Below are 23216 nucleotides of genomic sequence, written 5' to 3' on the forward strand. Positions count from 1 at the left end.
AGAATAGCTCTTCTTTCTGATGAAGGTATAACCGTTTGTAATTATAACTGAGCCTTAAGTTATAATGTGGCTTAGTCCTGAATTGGGAATATGTCAGAAAATCCAGTTTAACACACGCATGCGCGCGCACGCACACAGAGGTGTGTATACTTCTTTACAGCACAGTGGTTTCAACGGTCCTTCTTTGGCATTAGAACCTCAAAGTTATTTCTTCACACAGGCGTCTTCTCCTACCTTCAATCCTACATACTTCCATCTGGACAGGGTGGTCCTTTCAAACTCATCAGGAAACAACAAAACCAACAACGTCTATTTGTCTTAGCTTAATTAACTGTACGGCCACAGGACCAGGCTTGAGAGCTTGGACCCTGACCCTTCTTCAGGGAGCAGAGCTGAGCCAGTCGGTCGCCAAGTCTAATCAGCGCTTGTTTCCAGTGACTGCTGCCTTTGTCCTCTCCCGCCCATTCCCGATTCAAAAAAACATGTCGGACCTTTATCGCTTTGTTCCTGGACAACTGTGACAGCCTTTTTAATTGTGCACTTGCCAACGAGCAACTGCGTGGCAGAAGAACACAGTAAAGAGTAGGGAGATTGGGTTCTGGGTTTGCCTCTGCCGGATGCAAACCATGTGGTCCTGAGAAAGGTATGTGGTTTCCTTGGAACTTGGTGCTCTCACCTACAGCATGAAGAAAATGGTTATCGAACGATATGATCTAATCTGGGACATGCACAGTCACCAAATATGACCTTCTGAAACTTCGTTTCCTCAGGTAAATGCACACCTTAAAAATGTTCAGTGACCTGGCTAAAGTTTAAGTTCTTCAGCCTGAACTGAACGTGAAAGTCTCATAAAGCGTACGGCACCACACAACTGCAACAGTGACCCTAACAGGGATCATTTCTTGAGCTACACGCACTATGCATTACCCAGGAATTTTGTATATGTGGGCTCTAATCCCCGTGACCACTCCACAAGGTTGGTTTTATGACTCTACATTACACACCAAGGATCTGAGGTTCTGCGAATAACTCACCCAAGGTTATAGAATCTATTAAGTGCCAGGAATGGCATACAAATCTACATGTGGTTGATTATAAAGCCCACTAAGCCATACTGAGTGCTTTAAATGTACCATGTAACTACTTGAATGATCATTCTCTGAGTCCCTGTAGTTACCAGGATGCAAAAGGAAGCACCGATCGTCAGAATATAAACAACAATGACAAGGTGATCACTTAGTGTTAACGTCAGTATCTATTGCTGCTCACTTTCTCGGCTGCTCAGTACTGCAGAATAAAAATGCAAATACAATGTAGTTCACTTGTAACAGAAACTGCAGTTTTACACATAGCTGATAAAAGTGATGCTGGGGAACTGCCTGAGTCACACACAGTCACTGACAAATAAGGATCAAAGGGAGTTTGAACAGTTAACAACTGAGGAAGCAAAAGTCAACAGATATGATTACACGAGAGGTAGGCTCTTCAAGAGAATGGCTTGTGTATCAAAAGATTAAGCGAGGTCCTTGGGGAAATTAAATGCTTCTAACAAAAATCACCCTCTTTATGATTCTGCCACAGAAGTGAACCATCTTTGGTCTAAGAAATAGCCTATTGTTTCATCATAGTCCAAATTTCTGTTGTATAATGTAAAACAAACTGAGATTCAACTTTCCTTAAACTTTTCAAGACTTAATCCCAATAAAATCTTTTTTTAAATTTTACTGTTTAAAATATCTGATTCAGTTTTAAGTCAATTCTCTAAAAGTAACAGTCGTCTTGGAGCGGTTATCTTCAGGTAACAAGGACCTCTTGAAATGGGAATAACAGAAAAAGGAAGAATAAAAGAATTACTGATATGCACATAGTAGTGAACAATAAGAGAACTAATTCTCCAGCCCACAAATGGGAAGTAATCCCCTAGGTTTCCTCTCATTTCAAGATTCTCAGGCTTACCCAGCCCAAAACACCCAAAAAGAAGACCTGCTCATCAGCTCCATGCCCTGGTCCCACCACTGTATCTATGGTGGCATAGATACGGCATTCATATGGCATCAGGCTAGCCTCTGGGCAAGTCTGATTGTCTAGGCAAAACTAGACCGCAGTCTAGTAAACTGTGTAAATTCTAACTTTACAAGATCCACTCCACCTATTCTATCTTTATCTAGTTACCTGAAGATCTCTACTTTTTTTCCCCAGAAGACAAGAGTTTATAAACTGGAAGAATTTTGTCTTATGATAATTCAAGTTATAAAGGCCTCAACGTGTATCAAGATCCCGCCTGACACGTGTATATACACCTCTGTATAAAATTAATGGTTTTGGTTTCTGCAAATATCCTTCAATCAAGCGTTCAGAGAAGGGTTGTTTTGAGAAAGATTTAATGGGATTTGTAACATAAAACCTCAAAAGCGTATTATTGACTTAACCAAGACAATGCTGGAATACAAAATGTGATTGCTGTGCTTTTTCTCGTAACTGTCATGTCCGCCTCCAAGAATCTAATAAAATAACGTTGTCTCTGATGCCACAGAAACCCAAGAAGGCACGCCCTAGGGAGACTGAGTCTTAAGTCGGTGAATTCTGAGGCATGTAAGTAAGCGATCAGAACGTTATTAGTGAGCTTTTGGCCTTGCAAGATTGTTGTCTGCTGTAGGGATCTTGGCTTGTTACTAAACAGAGAGCGGTTTTGTGATACTTTGAAATAGCTCCTTCTCTCTGAAAAGCAAGAGGTGTTACTCTTCATAAGGAAAAATCCAGAGCCTGCGATCTACACCTTATAGTAGAGATTCTTTTTCATATACACGCAGAGGCTATACAAGCACAAAAATGCACCGTGAGAAGTTAATATGTAAGTAAATACAAGAGCTTTCTAGAATTCAGAAATCTGAAATTGGGGAACAGGGTGAGCAGAAGTGGGATGGGAAGAACGAGTGGCAGTTCAGCGGTTTTGAACTTCTGACTGTGATTCCGGAAGATTTTTAACACAACACTGGTTTTCCAAAAAGGGTTTTGTAGCACTGACCCCAAAGGCCAAAGGCAGCACGTAATGTCGCTGTTGCAGTGTACGTTAATGAAGGCCGTTGTGAACGATATGCTCTCTTTTAAGACTACACAGAAGCTGCATATGCAAGCAGATAATGCAGAGCAATGCTGCAGCTCCATTTACAGTCCTTGGGCGCAGTGAAGCCTGGGCTTCAGATGCTCAGGGTGGAATGCTTTCTTTGGAGAGCATTCAACGGAGAGCATTTGGTTTCCTCCATTTAACCAGGTCACCCAGGCATGGAATGCACAGCTCTGCCAGACAGAGAGCGTTGTGGATGCCTGAGAAACAACGGCTTGTCCAGGCTACTGATGCGAAGAGAGGCCACGGTTTCCTTTCTCTCTGCTTTAAATGGCAGCCTTGACGTCACAACAGCTAGGAACCGCTGGAGGGACAAATAAAAAGGCTCAAGCCAAGAGCGCCCTGCTCTGTTGCAGGGCCATTTTCATCCCGTTCTGGTATCTTCTGTGGCTGCAGAGAGTCAGCAAGAGCAGAGGTGAGTGGCTGGAGCTTAAAAACAGAGGCGGGCTCTGGGCTGATAAAACAGACCTTTGACCATGTTAATCATCACCTTCGAGAAACCTGGATGAACTACAGCTCTTGCATGAAGCTTGTTTCTGACCAAGTGGACTCCCCAGGGAATGCCTGGAGTGATGTTGTTCACGGTTCAGACCTCTGCATTTTCCCCAAAGAGCTGAACTTCCTGTATTTCAAAGCGGACCTCTTCTAAGAGGGACTGCCACAAACGTCCTGAGAGAGGCAAGGAGCTCAGGAGAGCAGGCAGGCAGTTTTTGCAAGAGACTTATTTTCTTCTATATAAAAACATCCTTTAGGGATTTTATAAGTTAAGTTCAAGCAATTAAACATGCACGTTTAGCACCCAACTGCAGGTGTTTGAACACATGGGTGAAAAATGTTCAGATGGCTGGCAGGCTTAATTCACCATTATCTAAAATGAGTTGTCTGTCTAAGTCATCACAGCAGTTTGAAAAGCATGATCTTTCATGTTTCAACCTTACCTCAAAATTATAAATTATATTTAGCTACGTGAGTGTCGGATCACTTATTTCCATTATAAGTGCAATGCTAACTGTAGACATACCGGGCAGTCTGCAGGCAGGATCTGAAAGCATCATGCCACTGCTTTCATGGAACAGAGAACAGCTTTCGGTTGCCACATGTTTACCCAAGTTCAGCCCTCTGCCTTTGAAGCAATAACAACTTTCACCAAACCCCAACCCTAGCCAGAACCCACAGTGCTCGGGGTCCTTTGGGACAGCCGAAGCTCGAAAACCAGGAGCTGATGGGACGTCTTTGAGGTGTGTGTGTTGTAGCAGCGCAACACACAGAGGGCAATGGAAACACCTGCTCTTATGACGTCTGTGCTCGTATTTAGAAGTTCAGCAGAAGGAACAACGCCTCTGAGCTACTTGGCCCCTTTTATAAGCTCTTTCCTTTCTTGATTTTTTTTTTAATATTTATTTATTTGGCTGCACCAGGTCTTAGTTGGCAGCATGCATGCTCTTAGTTGCAGCATGTGGGATCTAGTTCCCTGACCAGGGATCGAACCCGGGCCCTCTGCACTGGGAGCATGGAATCTTAACCACTGGACCACCAGGGAAGTCCCTCTTTTCTTAATTTGATGAGCACTCCCAAAGCATAACTTCCCTGTGGGTCATCGGGTCCGTCTTGTTTCAAGAGAATAATCTGCCATGAAGATATACTCACTTTCAAAGATAAAAGAGGGTATAATTCTGATATAAAATTCTCATTTAAGACCTCCTACAACAGAGCACACCCCTTCTTGCCTTCAGGTTGTCTTGAACATCTCTCAACCTCTGTAGGTATCTGAGGCCTGTTTTGCAATCTGGTCTTTGGACTCAAATGATCTTTACCTGGGTAGAGAACAAATTCCATGCCTTGTTTCTGCTGTTTAAAAAAAAAATCCAAGTATCTTCAGTGATTAAACAATGGAGAAGATACAGCAAAAATTATTTGTTAACTGCATTTTCTTTCAAATGACGGTTATGCTCAAGAGGTGAAACTTATTCTAGCTTTACCCTTGTTTTTATTTTATAAGAGCTTTTTATAGTTTAAGAACTGTAGTTAAATTTCCTCAGAACTGATTTATTAAACTTAAGTTTTCAAGAAGAGAATAATGGGATTTCTTAAACTATTAAGTTTCCAAAAGGAAGACAAATTATTTTTATTCTAATATAAAAGATGAGAGACTGAAAAGGAAAATTTTTTCCATCTGTATTTTGATTAGAATTTTTTAATGTTCAAATTCTTGGTTATAAACCACAGTAAACAGCCAGTCATTCATTAAGAAGCAACTATTGAAAAGGCGATATTTAAAGGAGAAAAAATAAAACATGATGTGATTAAAACCCCACGCACGTCTTCACTTCAAGGCAAACGCTGTGCCCATCTGGGTATTTAGAAGGTGCCAAATATCATTGGGATCTAGATTTAATTCATGTCATAAAGAAAGTACTGTGTTTAATTTGTTTACAAAAGACCTAGAACCTCATGGAAATGATGGTGGTGATATGGACGTGAAGTGAACTCAACATTAAAATGAGGTACTGATTTTTAAATTATTTAAATATACAATCAGTCACAAACATGAACAAACTTTCAATGATCTAGTGTTCTACTCCTAATGAGAAAAGGTAATTTTAAAGATAACCTTCAGCTTTAATAGGTTTCTGCTCTAATTTTCTCCTCTGTTCGGAAATCTTTAAAGGTCAGTCAGTTTAAAAATCCTGGCTGCTTTTAGTCAGAAGGGCCAAAGAAGAAGAGACAAGGTCTGTCCCGAGGGGACTCAAAGATGGATTGTGAGAATTTAAACCCTGGACATGTTGCTTGAACTGAAAGCACTGTCTCTGCTCGCTTTAGTGGTGAGACCTTGGGAAGGACCCGAGCTCCAGAGCCCTCTCTTCAGGTGACAGGAAGTACGAAGTGCACTGACCCCAGCAGCTCCCAGCACATGTGCAGAGATATCCACGTTCAGCTCCCAGCACATGTGCAGAGGTATCCACGTTCAGAAGTTAAGCCTGAGCTGGCCGACCTGCCGGCCAGGGTGGCCACCCTCAGCGGGGCGGTGGCTTTCCTTCCACGCTCTCTTGCCCACTGAGTCTTACATGAACAGCAGACCCGATCCCTGATTTCAGTCTAAGGACACTGATGGGAATTTTCCATGAAATCATCTTTAGGAACAGACAGCTATCATAAATACCACAGAAATGAGCTCTCCCTTTCCAAATTCCTCTGAAAGCGCCAGAGAATATGTACAGCCTTGCTCTACACTTATTTGTAACAAATAAAATAAAATAAAAGCTTCTCCTCCAGGTTATTACAACTCAACCAACAGTCATCAGCCAACCCTATAATGCACACATGAGACATTGGTTTTCACAAATTGTCTTTTATGCTTGTTAGGAAAAACTAACTTTTATCTATCTATCTATCTATCTATCTATTCTTTACCTATATGGAAACAAACTCATAATACTAATCTCCAACAGTGATTCCGTAGTAGGTAGCTTTATAAAACCAGTCCCCCCCCTTTTTTTTTGGCCATGCCTCGTGGCATGTGGGATCTTCCCCAACTGGGGATGGAACCTGTGCCCCTGTAGTGGAAGCACGGAGTCTTAACCACTGGACCGCCAGGGAAGTCTCTAAAACCAGTCTTTATGCTTATAAATCTACCCTCCAATAGGTGACAACAGAACAGCTCCGTCACTCTCCTTAATTTCTAATATGTACACGGAGAGGCAAACACAAGGTTTTATTGAGACTCTTACTGTACATGCTTCTTTTCTTCATAGCACATCATAACCTGCAGTTGCCTTTGTGCATCTGTACACTGCCTGTTTCTTCCACTAGTCTGTACATTCCATGAAGGCAGGATTAGTGTCTGTGTTTTCCTTATATAAACACCGTGGGATGGATGGAAGGAGGGTGGGGAAGGGGTGGGGAGGGAAGAAGAAAGAAGTAGTAAGAGGAAGAAGGGAGGGAGGGAAGGAAAGGAAGACAAGAGTTGCAACAGCAGCTACACTGGTTTTAGCAAAGACAAGGAGTGCTTCTTTTGGCATGAAATTAAAATTATTATGTATGTGACACGGAGGCACAAAAATAAGGAATAATTAGCTCCTAGATCTTTCATGTTTTATCTGTACAACAGCCACTACAGCAGGTAGCTCTGCTCACTGACTTCTCAGCTTATCTGTGTGTAAATACAGAGCTATGTTTCTTAAGTGAACAGTTTAAGAACTGTGACCAAGGTCCAGTATTTCTGCCCTTTTTATTCATTCAACATCTCTTGGAAACACAAAGCCCGATTTTAACTTTGGATATATCCATGTGAAGGCAGAACTAGCTCTCAAGCAACTCTTCTCATTTTTACCACCTACATAGAAATGTAGCTTCTGGTAAAGGATGCCTCTCAATGAGGAAATCATTTACCAATAATAAGCAGGGTCACTGGGGGCAGAGGACAACATCAGACCTGACAGCTAGGAAGGCAGGTAGTGTCACTAAGAGGATGCTCGAGACCCCTCCCGTCACCTGGCTCCAGGGGGAGCAATCCAAGGAGCCCTTTCCTCATGCAGCACGTCCTATGGGGGTGTGACGGGCACGGTCATCAACACAGGACTGTGGAGGGCTCGCCTGAGTTTACACAGCCCGCGACTGACAGAGTCAGGATGCAGCCCCAGGTCTTAAAGGCCGCGTCTGCTGCCTCATCTGGCCGCCAGGCTGCTCACTGCGCAGGCTCTGAACCGGCAGGGCCGCAGGAAGTGGCAGCAAAATCACCTGCACCACAGAGAAAGTGTGAACACAGACAAGCCCAAACCGATCATCATAGCTTTGAAGCACCTTGTCTAGGAACAGTTACCGACAGGAAAGTTAACCTGCTGAGCCAAGCGCAGACCTAATCAGGTCCGTTTTTGCCACGAATGCCTAAAGCCCTTCTTTCGGGGCAGAGACGAACCTCGACTCCCATCATCTGTGGCTGCCGTGGGAATTACGAGAATTAAAAGAAATAACGCCTGCCCTTGTGCACCTTAACGCTGAGGGTCTCCTGCGAAAACTGCCTTCAAACCCAGCTCCCATGTGAACACAACCAGACCAGCCCTGGCAAGTCAGCTTTCATCTTGCTCAATCCTTTCTCTCAGTTTTTCTCTATCAGTGTATCACAAGTGTTATCGGTTGAGGGTCTACAATACATCTGGCATTCTTCTGATGACAAAATAAAAAAATCACTCCCTGTGCCCTCTGCACTCAAGTACTTTATGATTCAGATTTTGTTCTCCCTTCTGGATGCCTATAATTTCTTCTTGACTGACTAGGGTTTAGAAAACATGGCACGTTCACAACCGTAGGGAGTTAACTGCACGGCACCCATCACAGAGCAAGAAAGGCAAGAAAGGTGTTAGCTCTGACTGCTGGGCTAATTCACCTGGGTCCTGACCTGTATCACCTATGTCCCAGGAATGTAGCCTTCCCCATCACACCCCCGATGGCAAGCAGCTGTGACATGCTGATTCTGTGGGTAGGACGTCATGCGTTCCAGCTTCATTTGCAAGAGTATTTCCAGGTCCAACTGCCGCCTCGTGGCCACAGCAGAGGTCCTGACCCCTTCAGCCAGCTCCACTGGGCGATGGAATCAAGGCCAGCGATCTATGATCTAATCCCAGTGCCAAGGTGAGTTTGTCAAAGGCCCTGAGAGCAAATTATGTTTTCCCTGCCTGGGGCTTGGTTTCTATGCTTTAAAAAGGATTCTCAGTATTTACTGCAGTAAAATTAAGCACTTTCAAATTTCTGCCAGATCCCCTGGAGAAATACGGTTTATTAACACAGAACAAATGCAGTGCCTGAAAGGCAGGAGACCCGGATCACAGTCCCTGGCCCACTACTGATTCACTGGGTGGCTTCAGGCAGGGAACTTAAATCAAGTGCATCATTTGAAACGGGCACACAGTGGACACTTGGCAGGTGGGCAGTGCCCTGTGAGGTCTGAGGCTGGTCCAGTGGCGCAACTAAGTCAGTGCAGACGAGGCCCTTTGCCAGGGCCCAGGGCCTTGAGTGCTGTTTTGTAGCTGGCTCAAGGTGGCCATGCTGAAATGTGACCATAAAATTTTTGAAAGCTTGAAGCTGAAGGAACTGGTTGAAACCTGTCCTTGAAATGAGGGGCAGTCCCACATATTAGGTAAGAGCACAGCTTTTAGGAGCCAACTCTGTGGATTCGAATCCTGAGTCTACCATTTTCGAGCTTTAGTTTTCTCGTCTGTAAGGTATGAATAAATACCATCTACCTGTCACAGGCTGTTGTGAGGATTAGATGCGTTAATTCTTGTAAAGTAAACACTAGGTGAACATTAGCTGTTAGCTAAAAGTTAACAAGGTATTAAAATCAAATGTAATAATTTATTAAGTATATATTTTTTCAGCTTCCAAAGCAGATTTATAGAGAGTTCCAGTTGTAATGAATGAAACTCCATGAGAGAGGTTATAATAAAATACCTAACCTTCTACACCCCTTTAGAGTTTGCAAGACACTTTCCCCTGTTTTCTTTGAGGTTCATATTCTCCTCATTTATTCTTTTACAAGTCACACTTCAGCAAAGTGACCAGGCAGACTGGAAAGACCAGAAGCAAAAAGAAAGATAAAAACTTTTTTTAAATAAAAATCTCAATCCATAGGTTCAATAGCATTCCAGAAACGGCTGGAGAAATAATGCTTTAGAGGCCATCTGCATGCTGGTATCTCCATCTGAGACCTCTCCCCTGAAATACAAACTTGATTATCCACTTGCCAAGTCAACATCTCCACTGGAATTGCAACAGGCATCTCAAAGTCAACATGACTAAAACAGAACTCCTTCTTTTTCTCCCCTCTCCCCATAAACAAGATAATGGGTAAACTGTGATACATTCACACCTCTGGAACACTGCAGCAATGTACACAGAGGAACTGCAGCTATACTCCCAAAAACATGGGTGACTTTTACAAATATGATATGGGGGAAAAACGTAAGCTACAAAAAACTACACATGGTGTGACACCATTTTTTTACATATCTCAAAATACCTTTAGCAACGCACATTTGTGTGATAAGATTTATATGTTTGTTTAAAATAAATCGAGAGAATTAAAAACACAAATTTCAGAATTGCAAGGAAGGTGGAGAATAGTGGGAAGGAAGTTCACAGAGGGATCCAGAAGCATCTGTAATGTTCTAGTTCTTAAAGCAGGTGGTGGGTCACTGGAGTACATTTTTTAAAACTGTGCTTGAGAGCTTACGTGTATGTTATGCATAATCTTTTGTATATATCAAATAATCAACAAATTAAAAAGACAGAAATACAACCCGTAAAAATGAACTGTGCTGAAAGTTAATACTTTAAAACAAACTAAGCAGTGAAGGAGAGTAAATCTTGCTAAAAATATGAAGAAATTAATGTATACTCATAAAGTTGGGTTATAGAATATAATTATTTTTACAAGGATGAATAAAACGCATATGTAATACATGGATCAAATGCCAAGGGAAAAAAAATGACTAGGTTTAGAGGTCAGAACATATTTACTTATCGGGGACCTTTTTTCGCTAGGCTCTCTTTCTTAAAAACAAAATGGATTGATTGATATTACTTGTTTAGCGTTCCCTGTTTAGCAGGTGGACGATCCAAGGCCGCTAAGGACGAGAACGTCTCCCTGTCCTGCCCGGGCTTGGGTCTCTCAAGGCTCGTCCAGGAGAAGCCCAGCACCTCACCTGGTGAAGGCCCGTGATTGTGGAGTTACCCTTCTCTCCCCCATCAGCACTGATAGCGGCAGTTTATTGTAGACAGACTTAAAATATACGCTTTCTTTTTTCTAGAGCATCTAAGTTGCAATTCTTAAAATGAACACAGCATCAGAGTCTATTTTTGAAGGAAGTGACCAAGCTCAAAGCAGCACTAGGCATGATGTGCCTTGTTTATTTATCTGTTCGAACAGGCAATGAAACAAAAAGAGGCCTGTGTATTCCTTGTGCTTTTCAAATAGGAACTGGATCTATCTGAATGGCCAGGGAGGAGAAGACAGTTTGATTTAGATTTGGCATGGGTTTAGGGGAAGAAATGTCTTTGTAACTGGTCCTAAATATTATGGCAACTTGGACTGAGTCAGTCTCCAAGGGAGAAGTCGCCACATGTTATAACAGAAGCCAGTGGGCTTGGCAAGGAAGGGAATGAAAGAATTACAATTAAAGCAACACCATTTTTCCACCATGGCGAAGATGCGCTGGCCAGGACCATGGCCTGTCCTCCTTTTCCATGGCTGATCAAACTAGGCACTGCCCTTTCAAATCAGTCTTTATCATCATATTCTGAAGAACACTAAATGCTGAGATTAATGTTAATTTCTAATGAATTCTTAAGGAGAACTTTTTCTTCCTCCTTACTAAATAAAAAGAATAAACGATTCAGAACAGAGATTCAAAAAGAGGAGTGCCAGCAAAAATTCCGTTAAGAAGGTTGACAGAGTACATCTTTCAAATGTACTTATTAATTTTGGAGCTCCAATAAGATAAGACTGTGACCTGTTTTGATGCATGCTTCCGCCCCCCACCCCCCACCCCATTTAAATTTCTGAAAGTTAGATTCTTGCCTACCTGTCTTGCTATTTTAACTGGTCATTCCCAAACATAAACTGCCCCACTTTGAAGCTTTCCAAAGCTAAGAGGAGGTGAAGTCTGGCACAAAGCAGGCTGTCAGTGAGCGCTTACTGAGTGAATCTGCATTTCTGCATGGCCTTGAGTTGGATGTAAATTCTAAGGCTTCTTACATTAACAGTAATTTTTCGGTGAACATCTTCATAACTTACTATTTCCAAGAGGAAAAATAAGCTTACATAAATGGTACTGAATACAGTATCTGGTTTTCATTTATGAGAAGCAAAGGAAAGGAATTTTGAGGAAAAAATGAGACAAAATATAAATATAAATCATACAGTTTCATTTTACAAAGTGGTTTTCCAAGTATACTGCGTATTTCACTGAAAAAGAAAGGAGATATATATGTTTGTGAGATAGGTAGGTGACAAACTAAGGGGTATGTGTGTGCATGTGTGCAAGACCAAGAAAGCATGAGAGACACAGACAGAAGGAGAGACAAAGAGGAACCTGGAATAATTAAAGAAACAGAGAGTTTAAGGAATGTTTTAAAAATACATAATTGATGATTCCTTAAAAGCACCAGAATTCCTTAGCTGTTGCCCTAGACCAGTGTGGCATACCAGCTATGAAAAGTCGGTCCTGAATGCTAATGACAGGGATGTACACAGTACCATGCAGATTTCTTTTGGGAGGGAGAGCTACTGACAGAGCCATGTAGCACTGACTGAAGCCCAGGCTGATAGGCTCATCTTGAGGAGAAAACACCCTCAAATAGGTGCCTGAGGGCTAAACCCACATGCTCTGTAATACCCTCTCTCCCCATCCCCACGGCTATTTGGGAGTGATCTCAGAGAACGGAGTGAGTCCGTCAGTCACTCAACATATATGTATAAGAACCTACTACGTGTCAGGCACTGCACTTGGTAGATGCAGAAATATGATGATGAACTCAGTGAAAAACAAAGTTCCTGCCCTCATGGACACCAGGGAGCTGGCGGCAGAGGTACAGCAGAGTGACTGAGAACAGGGCTGGGGTCATTAGATGAGGTTTAAATCCTGCCCTGGAAAACAGTTTAACTCCCTAATTACTGCTTTCTTTATATGTAAAATGGGATGATAATGTTGAGAAGATTCCAGGAGATCATGTTTGTAAAGCACTTAAAACAGTCCCTGGCACACTAAAGGCCCCATAAATGACAGTTACGAGGGTTACTTCCTCAGAGAACTGAAGGACACCCACAAAGAAGTTTGCCACCTTCTTCCCCAGAACACACCCCAAATTGCTGGACAAGGAACTAAGCCACATCACCACTTGATCACATTTCTGTATGACTTTTGGCAAGTCAGGTAGCCAACAGTGTCACTGAGCTAGACAGGAAAGTCTAGTCGCTAAAAATATACCCCAGCAAGAATATACCCCATACTGTTGCTATAATGGGAATGTTTTCTGTTTCTCAAGGAGGTAGCAAGAGAGTATCACTGGAAGGCCTCTTGAAAAATCACTTAGAGCATTTCTCTTTTAAAACAAGCCCTGGGCTTCCCTGGTGGCGCAGTGGTTGAAAGTCCGCCTGCTGATGCAGGGGACGCGGGTTCGTGCCCCAGTCCGGGAAGATCCCACATGCCGCGGTGCAGTTGGGCCCGTGAGCCATGGCCGCTGAGCCTGAGCGTCCGGGGCCTGTGCTCCGCAACGGGAGAGGCCACAACAGTGAGAGGCCCGCGTACCACAGAAAAACAAAACAAAACAAAACAAAAAGCCCTACCAAAGCACCACTAACCATGATGAAGGTTCTAGATGATGGCCCCAAAGGGACAGATGAGAGGCTACATTCAGGACATCTTAGACTGAGAAGCAGTAGAGCAGAAGGGTTAGGAGCACAGGCTCTGGAGCCAGGCTGCCTGGGCCCCACGCCTGGCTCTCTCACCTGCTGTGCAGCAATGACCATGCTGCTCACTGGGGCTCGGTGTGTAAAATCGGTCACAGGGGGTTAATATCAGTCCCTATCTCATTGGGTAGTTGTAAGAATTAAAATCACTAACATCTGTGAAGCAATTATGATAGACCTGAGCCCTAGAAAAATAGTCTATAAATGTTAGCAATAATTATGCCTGGCAAACCCAGTACCTTTATTATGCTGCTAATAGGCATGTGAGAGCCAAATAGCAAGAGAGCAACTGAACCACACCCGAGGAGTCGGGAGTCCTCTCCTTGGCCCTCACATCTTCTTTCTGCATCACACTGGGTGCACCACATCCCTTCTGTAATTCACTCTCCTCACCTACACGACAAGCAATATACATCTCCACCAGGAATGCCTAGAGAGCCCTGATGCCGTTTTTTGCTAATATCAACAGCAGCTGAACAGTTTAAATTTCTGTATCTTCCTGTCTATATTAGTCAGAGTTTTCCAGAGAAAGAGAGCCAATAGGATGTGGTGTGGAGGGGGCGGGGGAAAAAGAGACAGAGATCAAGAGATGGAATTTTAAGGAAATGCTTAGGCCAATTCCACTGGGGTTTGACAAATCCGAAATCTGCAGGGCAGGCTGGTGACCCAGGGAAGAGATGATGCTGTGGTCTCAAGCCGGCAGGCAGTCTGGAGGCAGAATTCCTTCATCCCTGGGGGACAACAATCTTTCCCTCTTAAGGCCATCAATGGATTGAATGAGGCCCACATACCTTATGGAGGATAATTTGCTTTTCTCAACACCCCTGATTTAAATGTTTGCTTTACTCAACACCCCTGATTTAAATGTTGATCTCAGCTTTACTCAACACCCCTGATTTAAATGATCTCAGCTAAAAATACCTTCAACAGGTATTTTTATTCACCTTCTTGACTGGTGTTTCACCAAATACCTGGGTACTGTGACCTAGCCAAGTTGACACATAAAATTAACCATCACACTATCCTTTCAGAAGAGATGGTGTTCAGACGATCCTTTGCTGCAGGAAAAGCCTCTAAGAATGCACAGCAACTTCACTTTCTGAGACCAGATTAGAGGCAAGAAATTCAGATGAGGCACCCATTTCTTTAGAGATGAATTCTAAGGCTGAAGAAAAACCTTGAAAGCAGACATAGAAGATGGTATCTGAATAGTAAGTAGGAAGAGTCAGGAGAATGTACTCCAGTCCACAGAAAGGACAAGCCTTTAGAACAAGGGCTGCAAACTCAGTACCTATACAGGCCAGACAGATAAGACAAATGAGTGAAACGAACAGGGTGGGGGACATGCAGAGTAAAACTGCTCCCCAGCTTCTAGCCGAGGAAGGCTCCAAGTCCAGCTTTCTTTCTGCAACAGCTCGAGGGCACACACAAGCATGAGCCCGTGGGAGGACAATCGACTTTCGATCAGGTCAAAGGAGCCCTGTCTCTCTCTTCCACCACTCATTAGCAGCATGACCTAGAATAAGTTCCTTAAAACTCTCCAGGCCTCTGTTTTGTTTGTAGAATGAGGTCACTGCCACTTACACTACAGAATTATTGTGAACACTCAGGGAAAAGTGCCCAAAATGTGACAGTTGATATACATGCTTCCGACTTTGCTTTTATTAACCACCATTTATATGGCACTTACTATGTGCAAGGCACTACTTTGCAACTCATTTAATCCTCACAACAACCCCACGAGGCAGGTACTCATTTTGCAAAAGAAGCAGGGAAAGGGTAAATAATTTGACCAAAGACACACAGCAGAGAATACTAGAAGATTGTCAAAAGATATAAAACAATAGGACTATTAGATGCTATAATAGATTCTATCCCTCCAGCTACCAGAAGATTCTCTGTCTTTTCTTTCAACCTAAAATTTGTCGCAAGTGTAGGTGATGCTTGCTGCCGGTACCCATTGACTCCCACTCACTCCTCCACGGCTTGCATGCCCCGCCCCCACCACTCCATGAGCCTCTCCCTTAAAGGCACTCATGACTCTGGGCTCAGCAATCCGAAGGCCTCTCACAGTCCCCCCACCCCTTACCCCTGCGTTAGTGGGGCACCTCTCAACAGTTCCTCTCCGCAGCACCAACGTCCACTGGCCTTCTAAGGCTCCGAAGTTCCCCGTTTTCCCCTTTGGAAGCTCCTCCGCGGTATCCTCCCACCCCTTACCCCCCCACCCCAGAGGTGAGTCCTAGGGCCCTTTCACTCTCTCCTCGAGCTCCTCTCCTCGCTCTGACGCTGTGCACGCAGTCCGTGGAAATCACGTTTTCAACTCACACACCTCAGTGCCCAACCTCCACACCTACGCAGCAGGTAGTGACCGACCTACACGCTGACCCTCTCCCCTGCAAGTCCTGCCAGCAACCTGTGTGACTTTAACCTGCACATGAACACCCGTCCAGCACGGGTCTGTTAGCTCCTTAACCTCCTCATATCCCACGGCCAGCTCTCCCCTCCTCTGGACCTGTCCACTCCAACGACCTTGCTCTCTTACTATCACTTGAACTGCTTCACTTCTGAACTAGTACGTGCTGATGTCCCTCTCTCTGACCACGATCCCCTCTCCTTCAGCTCCCTTTACTAATTATTTAGGATACCAGTTGGTTACGCAGGATAACCAAACCTAATAATCCTAAACCCCACATCTGATCCTTCCACCGTGTCCCCTAGGAAAGTACCAGCAACAACCCAGCTGCCCAGTTAAGAAACTTACATGTTAACTTTTATCCTTCTCTCTCCCTCATCCCCCATATCCAACAACCCCGCAAATTCCATATGTCTACCATTCTTAAACATCAACCAGAGTCTCTCTATCCGGATCACCCTCACCTCTCATCTAGAATCCTCTCTCCAGTGAACTCGTGACCAGTTTTCCTGCTTCTGGTACTTGCTTCCCTAAAATCTATTCTCCAGCAGACAGAATGGTCCTTCTAAAACATAAGTCTAATCACATCACCCCAGTGCCTAAAACCCATGAACACTTCCCATGTCCTTAACGAGATGATCAGATCCCCTAATACAGCTTCTGGGGCATTTCTTGATCTAGCTGCTGCCCACCCCCCTGGCCGTATCTCCTGTTTTCTCCGTTTCAGCACCACATAATTTCCAGTTCTTCAGATGTATCATGCTTCTCTCTTGCCTCTGGGGTCTTGGTACATTCTAGTTCCCCTACCTGGAATATGCCTTTTTCTTCCTTTTTACCTTGGCACTCATCATGCAAGTGTCATGTTAAGTACTATAACTTCCTTCAGAGACTTCCTGGTCCCCAGACTTGGTTAGGTGCCCCGGGTCGGTGTGCCTGTAGCAAATCTGCACTCCCCTCCCCCTACATTACAGTCACCCCACAGTATGGAGTCTCCCTCGCCAGCCTGTTCTGTAGGGTAAGACCGTGGCTCTCTCGTTCAGCACTGTATTCCCACTGCCACGCGGTGCTCGTCCATAAGGACACTCAGCGAGTAGGTGTTGAATAAAGGAGCACGCAGCTGATTCTGAAATCCCCGTCTCTGATCCTCTTAACTTTGTCCCTGAGATTCAGCTCCACAACTCCAGTTGCCTGATGGATGTCTTACCAGTATCTAATCTGAACATGTACAGAGTGCACAGGGATCATCTTCTCTCTCACATCTGCTCTCTTCAAAACCTAGTACAGTAGAAAGAGAACAGGTATGGAAATCAGGGATGCCTGGAATATGCTGCTCTATATCCTATTAGCTGGGCAGCTTTAGACAAATCTTTCTCCGAGCCTTAGTTTTCTCATCTCTGAAATAAGGGCAAAAATACCAACCTCATAGGATTAGTCTAAGATTGAATGAGATGATGTATGTGAAATGCCTGGCAAATGACATAGGAATAACAAATGGCACCTGAGTTCAAAAATCTGGAGTTGGGGCTTCCCTGGTGGTCCAGTGGTTAAGGCTCCGCACTCCCAGTGCACGGGGCCTGGGTTTCCTCCCTGGTCAGGGAGCTAGATCCCACATGCATGCCACAACTAAAGAACCTGCATGCTACAACGAAGACCTAGTGCAGCCAAAATAAATAAACAATGAATATTTTTTAAAAAAAATCTGGAGTAATTCCGCTTCTATCCTCCTCCCCGCCAGGCAACCCCTCTCATCCAGGCCCATTCCAGTCGTGCCCCCTCACTTAGGCCCCCTGCACCTCCCTCCTGGACTATCACAGCAGCTCTGCTGGGCTTCCCTGGCTATGGTTTTCTCACTGTCCAGGCCACCCCACACACTGATTCCAGAAGATCCTATTGTCATTCACCTGACCGAAATTCTTCAACTGTTCCCGTGACTTAGTAGCCAGTCTAAATCGTTCAGTCATAAGCCTTCACAGCCCTCCTGGGCCGGCCTCAACTGACCTTTGCTGCCTTCTGTTCCCGTTAGTCACTTATACACACACTGTTGCCCAGCAACAACACATTAGTCACTGCCCACTCCGCGCACCAGTTCTTCCCATCCCTTTCTATATGTCTCTGCTCATGTGTCCTTGGACTCAGACCCTCGCAGTCCTCAAGTCCAACACCACCTTTCTTGGTCTGGCCAAAGCCTCTTCGATCCATGATGCATTTCTTGATGGCCCAGCCTGAGAAAAATCTCTTCTACAAATGTGTAGTGTGTTTATGTCTTTTCTTTTATACATTTTATCTCTCTTCTCTATGTTCATCTGTGCACGGAGCCTTAGCTCCAAGCTCTCCGCAGGCAGCATGACGTCCGGGCCCACACTGTCATGCTCAGGAAAGGCACCCAGGAAACAGCAGCTGCATGTGCACACCCACAGGGTCCTGCTGAGGCTGTACCAGCACCTGGGGGGCTGCAACTGTCAAGCTTCTGCTCAGCTCCTAGAACAGTGCCTGGCATAGAGCGGCACTCCACAAATAACTGTTAAGTGGACTTATCCACAGGGAGATCACCTATTGGCTGTGGGACAGAAATTCTGTCCCCGCGGAATAAAACACGAAAGAAGACCTGAGGAAGCCTTTTCTCTCCCATGATATACTGAGAATGCAGGCCAGCTTCAAGTTCACTGTCTCCCGAAAGCTAGACAGCTACTCTCAGCAATCAATACGGCATGTAACGCTTTGGTATATCTAATGTGTCCAGAGTACTCAATTTTAACATGTAAGTAAGAATCATTCCTCAAAAACAGTCTCCTTTGGAGAACATGGAGTTACTCTAACAATGTCCAAAATCTTTTGCAGACCTCACCTTTTATATAGCCACAACTTCTTTGTTTGAAAAAAAAAAAAAAAAAGATGTCTATTACAGAATGAACACCTTTTCTCATAAGGCTTTCAACTAGCTGAGAATTAAAGAATTTCAGAAATAAAATTCCCATCTCCTTATCCTTAAAGTAGAAGGTGTTTTTCAGGGCTTTCATTTCCAAAATTCTATTATGTAAGCCACTTTATAAATCACGTACACAACAATCCTCATTTTTCCATCAAGTTTGTTTTTGTTTTTTTTGCGGTACGCGGGCCTCTCACTGTTGTGGCCTCCCCCGTTGCTGAGCACAGGCTCTGGATGCGCAGGCCCAGCGGCCATGGCTCACGGGCCCAGCCGCTCCGTGGCATGTGGGATCTTCCTGGACCGGGGCACGAACCCGTGTCCCCTGCATCGGCGGGAGGACTCTCAACCACTGCGCCACCAGGGAAGCCCTCCATCAAGTTTTAACTGCCCCCCTCCAACCCCGCCGGGCTCTGGCAACACCATGCACCACGTGTATCTCTGTTATAGTACTTGTCAATCTGTGATGTTACCTCTTTACATGTCATTTATCCCACTCAACTGTCCTCCTGGAGGCAGGCCCCTGACATGCCAGTTTCTGAATCTGCAGTGCTGACTGCTGGAATATAGTCGGTGGCTCAGTAAATGTTTACATGAATCAATGACTCAAATCAGTTAATGGATCATAAACCTTTTCATCAGACCTAACTACTGGCTCCTTCCTACCCTCCAAGGCCAGAGAATTCCCATCACTGTGGATAATAAAAAAGGATGGGAGGCTTTTAAGGCAATGGCGAAAAAAAGTTTTGAATGTGTCCTTGGCAAAGATGGCATCGCTGTAGGAGAAGTTTAAATTCTTCCCAGCTAACACAGTCCTTTAAGGAGGCAACATCCATTTGCACGTCTATGTGTCTTTTGCTCTGTGAGTTAAAATATTAATTGCATTACTTTAGAGTCACACCTTATACATGTGCTTCATTTAATTAGTTTATTTAGTTGCCCTGAAATATATACTGATGGGTAAAAACAAATTAGTGTAAATCACAACTTTAAAAAGATAGTTAGGGAAGCATCTAGTTCAATGTCCAAATTACATGAAAAAGCGAAAAAGACCCGCCCGCTCAGCACCGTGTACCCTTCAGTGATTAGGAAATGAGCTACTTTTCAGGTATCATCCAATCCAAACTGTTGTCAGTGTCTCCAGAATCTACAGACTGCTCTTCCCAACGTTCAACAACATAAGCACATCTTAGTTTCCAAGAAACCTCATTACAGGTTGATGACAAATTTGAAAAATTACTCTAAATAAAATTACAGACAATGACTCTGACATTTGGGCTTTCCAAACATACTGCTATGGGTTTAAGAAACACATTTCCACGTCACAGAGAGCTCCAAAAATCAGTATATTCTGCGGAGTCCACTATCTACCTCTTGGGGAGGCTTAACAGAGTGTGTTAAGGACCAAATCTTTTCAGATAACGGCTGGCACTTTGCTAGGTTTTGTATATGAAAACTGAAAACAAAAATAACCAAAGGGTGTAGAATTTTTCAGTTATAATAAATTTTCTATCAAAGACAGAAAGTATTATTTCATATTCTCTTAAATATTTTTAAAAGCAGCACATATTTCTTCCATTTAAAGGTGTGGAAACCGAGGCAAGAAAGCTCAATCATTTTGTTAGAATACTCCATGTTTCAAAAGCAGTTAAAGCCATGACCCCAAACTATAACTAAACTCTCCAATAACCTATTCTCACGAGAAAAGGTTTAAAAGGCTTATTGCTTAACTGAAGGATAATCAATGCAAGTTATTTCAATGACTGGACCAAAAAAGCTGCAGTTGACCAGCAGACCACTGAGTATCCTGGAGACCTGTTAACCTCTTTGTCCACAATTTCCCTTGAGATTATATATATATAGGTGTATATATATATATATATATATATATATATATATATATATATATGTAAAATAATTAACAGGTGTCCTTGGTTTTGATAAGAATAATATTCCTGTACATCCTCACTGGACAGCTACGTGCTGCCATCTTCTACATTATGTCCGGTGGAGTGTAAACAATTTTTCATGAAAAAACAAAATCAATAAAAGTAGAACCCCCCACTTTTTCTGCCAGTAGTGCCCTCAGCGACAAAAGGGGCAATGACACCAACAAAGGGATTACAATACTCTCAGACAGAATTCAAGCAGAATTCTAAGTGGATAAATTCATGTTATAAACTTTTTTTTTTTTTTTTTTTTGCAAGTGCCTTGCATGCTTATGTTACTATTCATTCTGAGATAGACAGATCATCAATAACCTTCTGGGTCACTGACTAGGGAGAAAGCCGACTATAAAAAAGAGTGGGAGAAAAATAAGAGGGGGGGTTGCTTCCTTCCACCCCAGACCCCCTACTGCCTTGAATGAAAGAAGACAGATGGCAGCCACCTTCCCCTTTAATTAGGAGGGGCAGCTCAGAGGGGACAGCCCTGCTCACTTGGCACCATCTTTAACAAACCGTTTCGATGGTAATGCTCTGCTCATTCACCCTTGTTTCAAACTGTTCGCAATCTTTGATTTATAAACCAAATGTCTGTAAATTTAATTGTGAAAAACTATAGCTCTGAGCACAACACTGAAAGTACCTTCAGAAAGAAGGTACTTAAAGATGTTTGCTGAATTAATAATTCACAGACATTCATATAGGGAGCCTGGAGTGTTTCAAACGAAATACAGACACCTCAAGTCCTACCATCACCACTTTGAGATAAAATGGGAACTCCCACGGCACAGAAGCCCGAACTTAAATTCACACTGTATTCCACACTAGAGTTAGAAGCTAAGACCCCTGACTTCTGCTTTCCAACGCCACACTACAGACATGCTGCCCCCTTCTACCTTCAAAGTGTCACTGTTTAAGTTCAGAGAAGTCAAGAAAATTCTCCGGTAAAAGCAGTCCCTTTTATGAGGATAATTTTAATTACAAATCACAAACCACTCTGCATTTCTATTCGTTTTGCATTTTCAAAACCACAGAGCTTTGTATTAAAAATTTATCAAGCCATGTAACATCTCTGGAGACAGGACCAGCATAAAAAACAAACAAACAAAAATGTAAGACGGGCCAAGTGTCAGAATCAGGCTGGTGTCACAGAATCTTCTGTGCCGGAGATGAAGCCTCTTAATTATTATTTTTTAAAGTTATTGAACATATTTTCTATAAATCTACAAGGCACGAAACTTTCTAACATGAAGGGAAAATTCGGTTAGGACTTTATACATTTTATCCCATTTTTATATTAATTTATTTTCCCAACATCATTAAATAACTTGTATTCTTCAGGTCCTTTCCATTTCCTGACAGGCTTTAAAATTACAGCCTTTTATCCAACAGCCATTCCCACCTAGTGTCTGCAGTTCCCACGTGCAGACACCCCCGTCCTCATACCTGTCTTGTACACGCACCCTTCCTGCTTCCCAATGGAAATAAGGGCAGCGAACTGGGGCTGTTTTGCTAGATATGCTCCTGGCTGCAGCTCATAAAAAGCCCTGTCTGTGTCACCCACCGTCACTTAATTAATGGCAAAGTTCTTGAACCATTTAAAAAGAGAAAAAAAGAGAACTTTTTGTTTTCTCATTGATGATAAATTTCAGTCTCTTTTTACCTCTTAACAAGCCAGCCAGCAGCTAGATACAGGAAGAGAGACAGAAAAGATAAAAGAAGCAATCAGCTATTTAACAAACTTCATCTCCTACTTCCCAATGAAAAGGAAAAAAAAAAAAAACCTTGGCATTTGCCAGATGCTGAGTGTTTAATAATGTTAGCAAGAAAAACATGTAGGAGAGACTGACTAAAAACAAACAAAACTTACTTTGTTTTCCAGCACAGTAAGCAGGTCCGGAACGAGATGAGGGTAATTCCCTTCCTCAAGGCCCCTGCTTTCACTTTATAAGCTGTGTTTACACTTAACATCCAGGTTTGCTGTGGAACTCCAAAATGCCTGCGCTTCTCAGGATGCCCCAAGTTCACAGTTCAACTCAGAAGCTTCACCAAGGGCCAGGAATCTCCAGGGCAGACCAAGGCGACCTCTGGGCGCCACGTGGCACCACTGCTGCTATTACCACACGCACGCCTGGGACACCCACTTGTTAGGTCAGGAACCAGGCCACCAGCAGATAACAGCTCAGACGAGCATTCAGAGACTTGAGCCTCTGGCATTCTCAGGTTCAAGGTTGGAAAATGTATTAAGACGAGAACCATGCAGTCAGCAGCATTCTGCGCCATTAACTTTCTCGCACGTAGATGCCTGTCTAAATAAGTGTGAAAGGTACAAAATTAGAAGGAGTGTT

At 43.5% G+C, this 23216-nt stretch overlaps 1 long non-coding RNA gene across 2 annotated transcripts in view; it reads right to left on the minus strand.

The window, feature by feature from the left end:
- The window catches only part of LOC114901663, a 145928-nt gene that overhangs the window by 26064 nt on the left and 96648 nt on the right, over positions 1-23216 (minus strand). The window contains exon 6 of one of the 2 annotated variants that reach the window (XR_003795246.1): positions 22739-23177. This is a non-coding gene — a long non-coding RNA (uncharacterized LOC114901663). Of the gene's footprint in view, positions 1-21055; positions 23178-23216 lie in introns of those variants that run through there. The other variant, XR_003795245.1, reaches the window with a different exon arrangement.

The sequence above is a fragment of the Monodon monoceros genome, unplaced genomic scaffold, assembly GCF_005190385.1.
Source record: "Monodon monoceros isolate NGI ecotype Baffin Bay Population unplaced genomic scaffold, NGI_Narwhal_1 Super_Scaffold_2, whole genome shotgun sequence".
Classification (NCBI taxonomy): Eukaryota; Metazoa; Chordata; class Mammalia; order Artiodactyla; family Monodontidae; genus Monodon; species Monodon monoceros.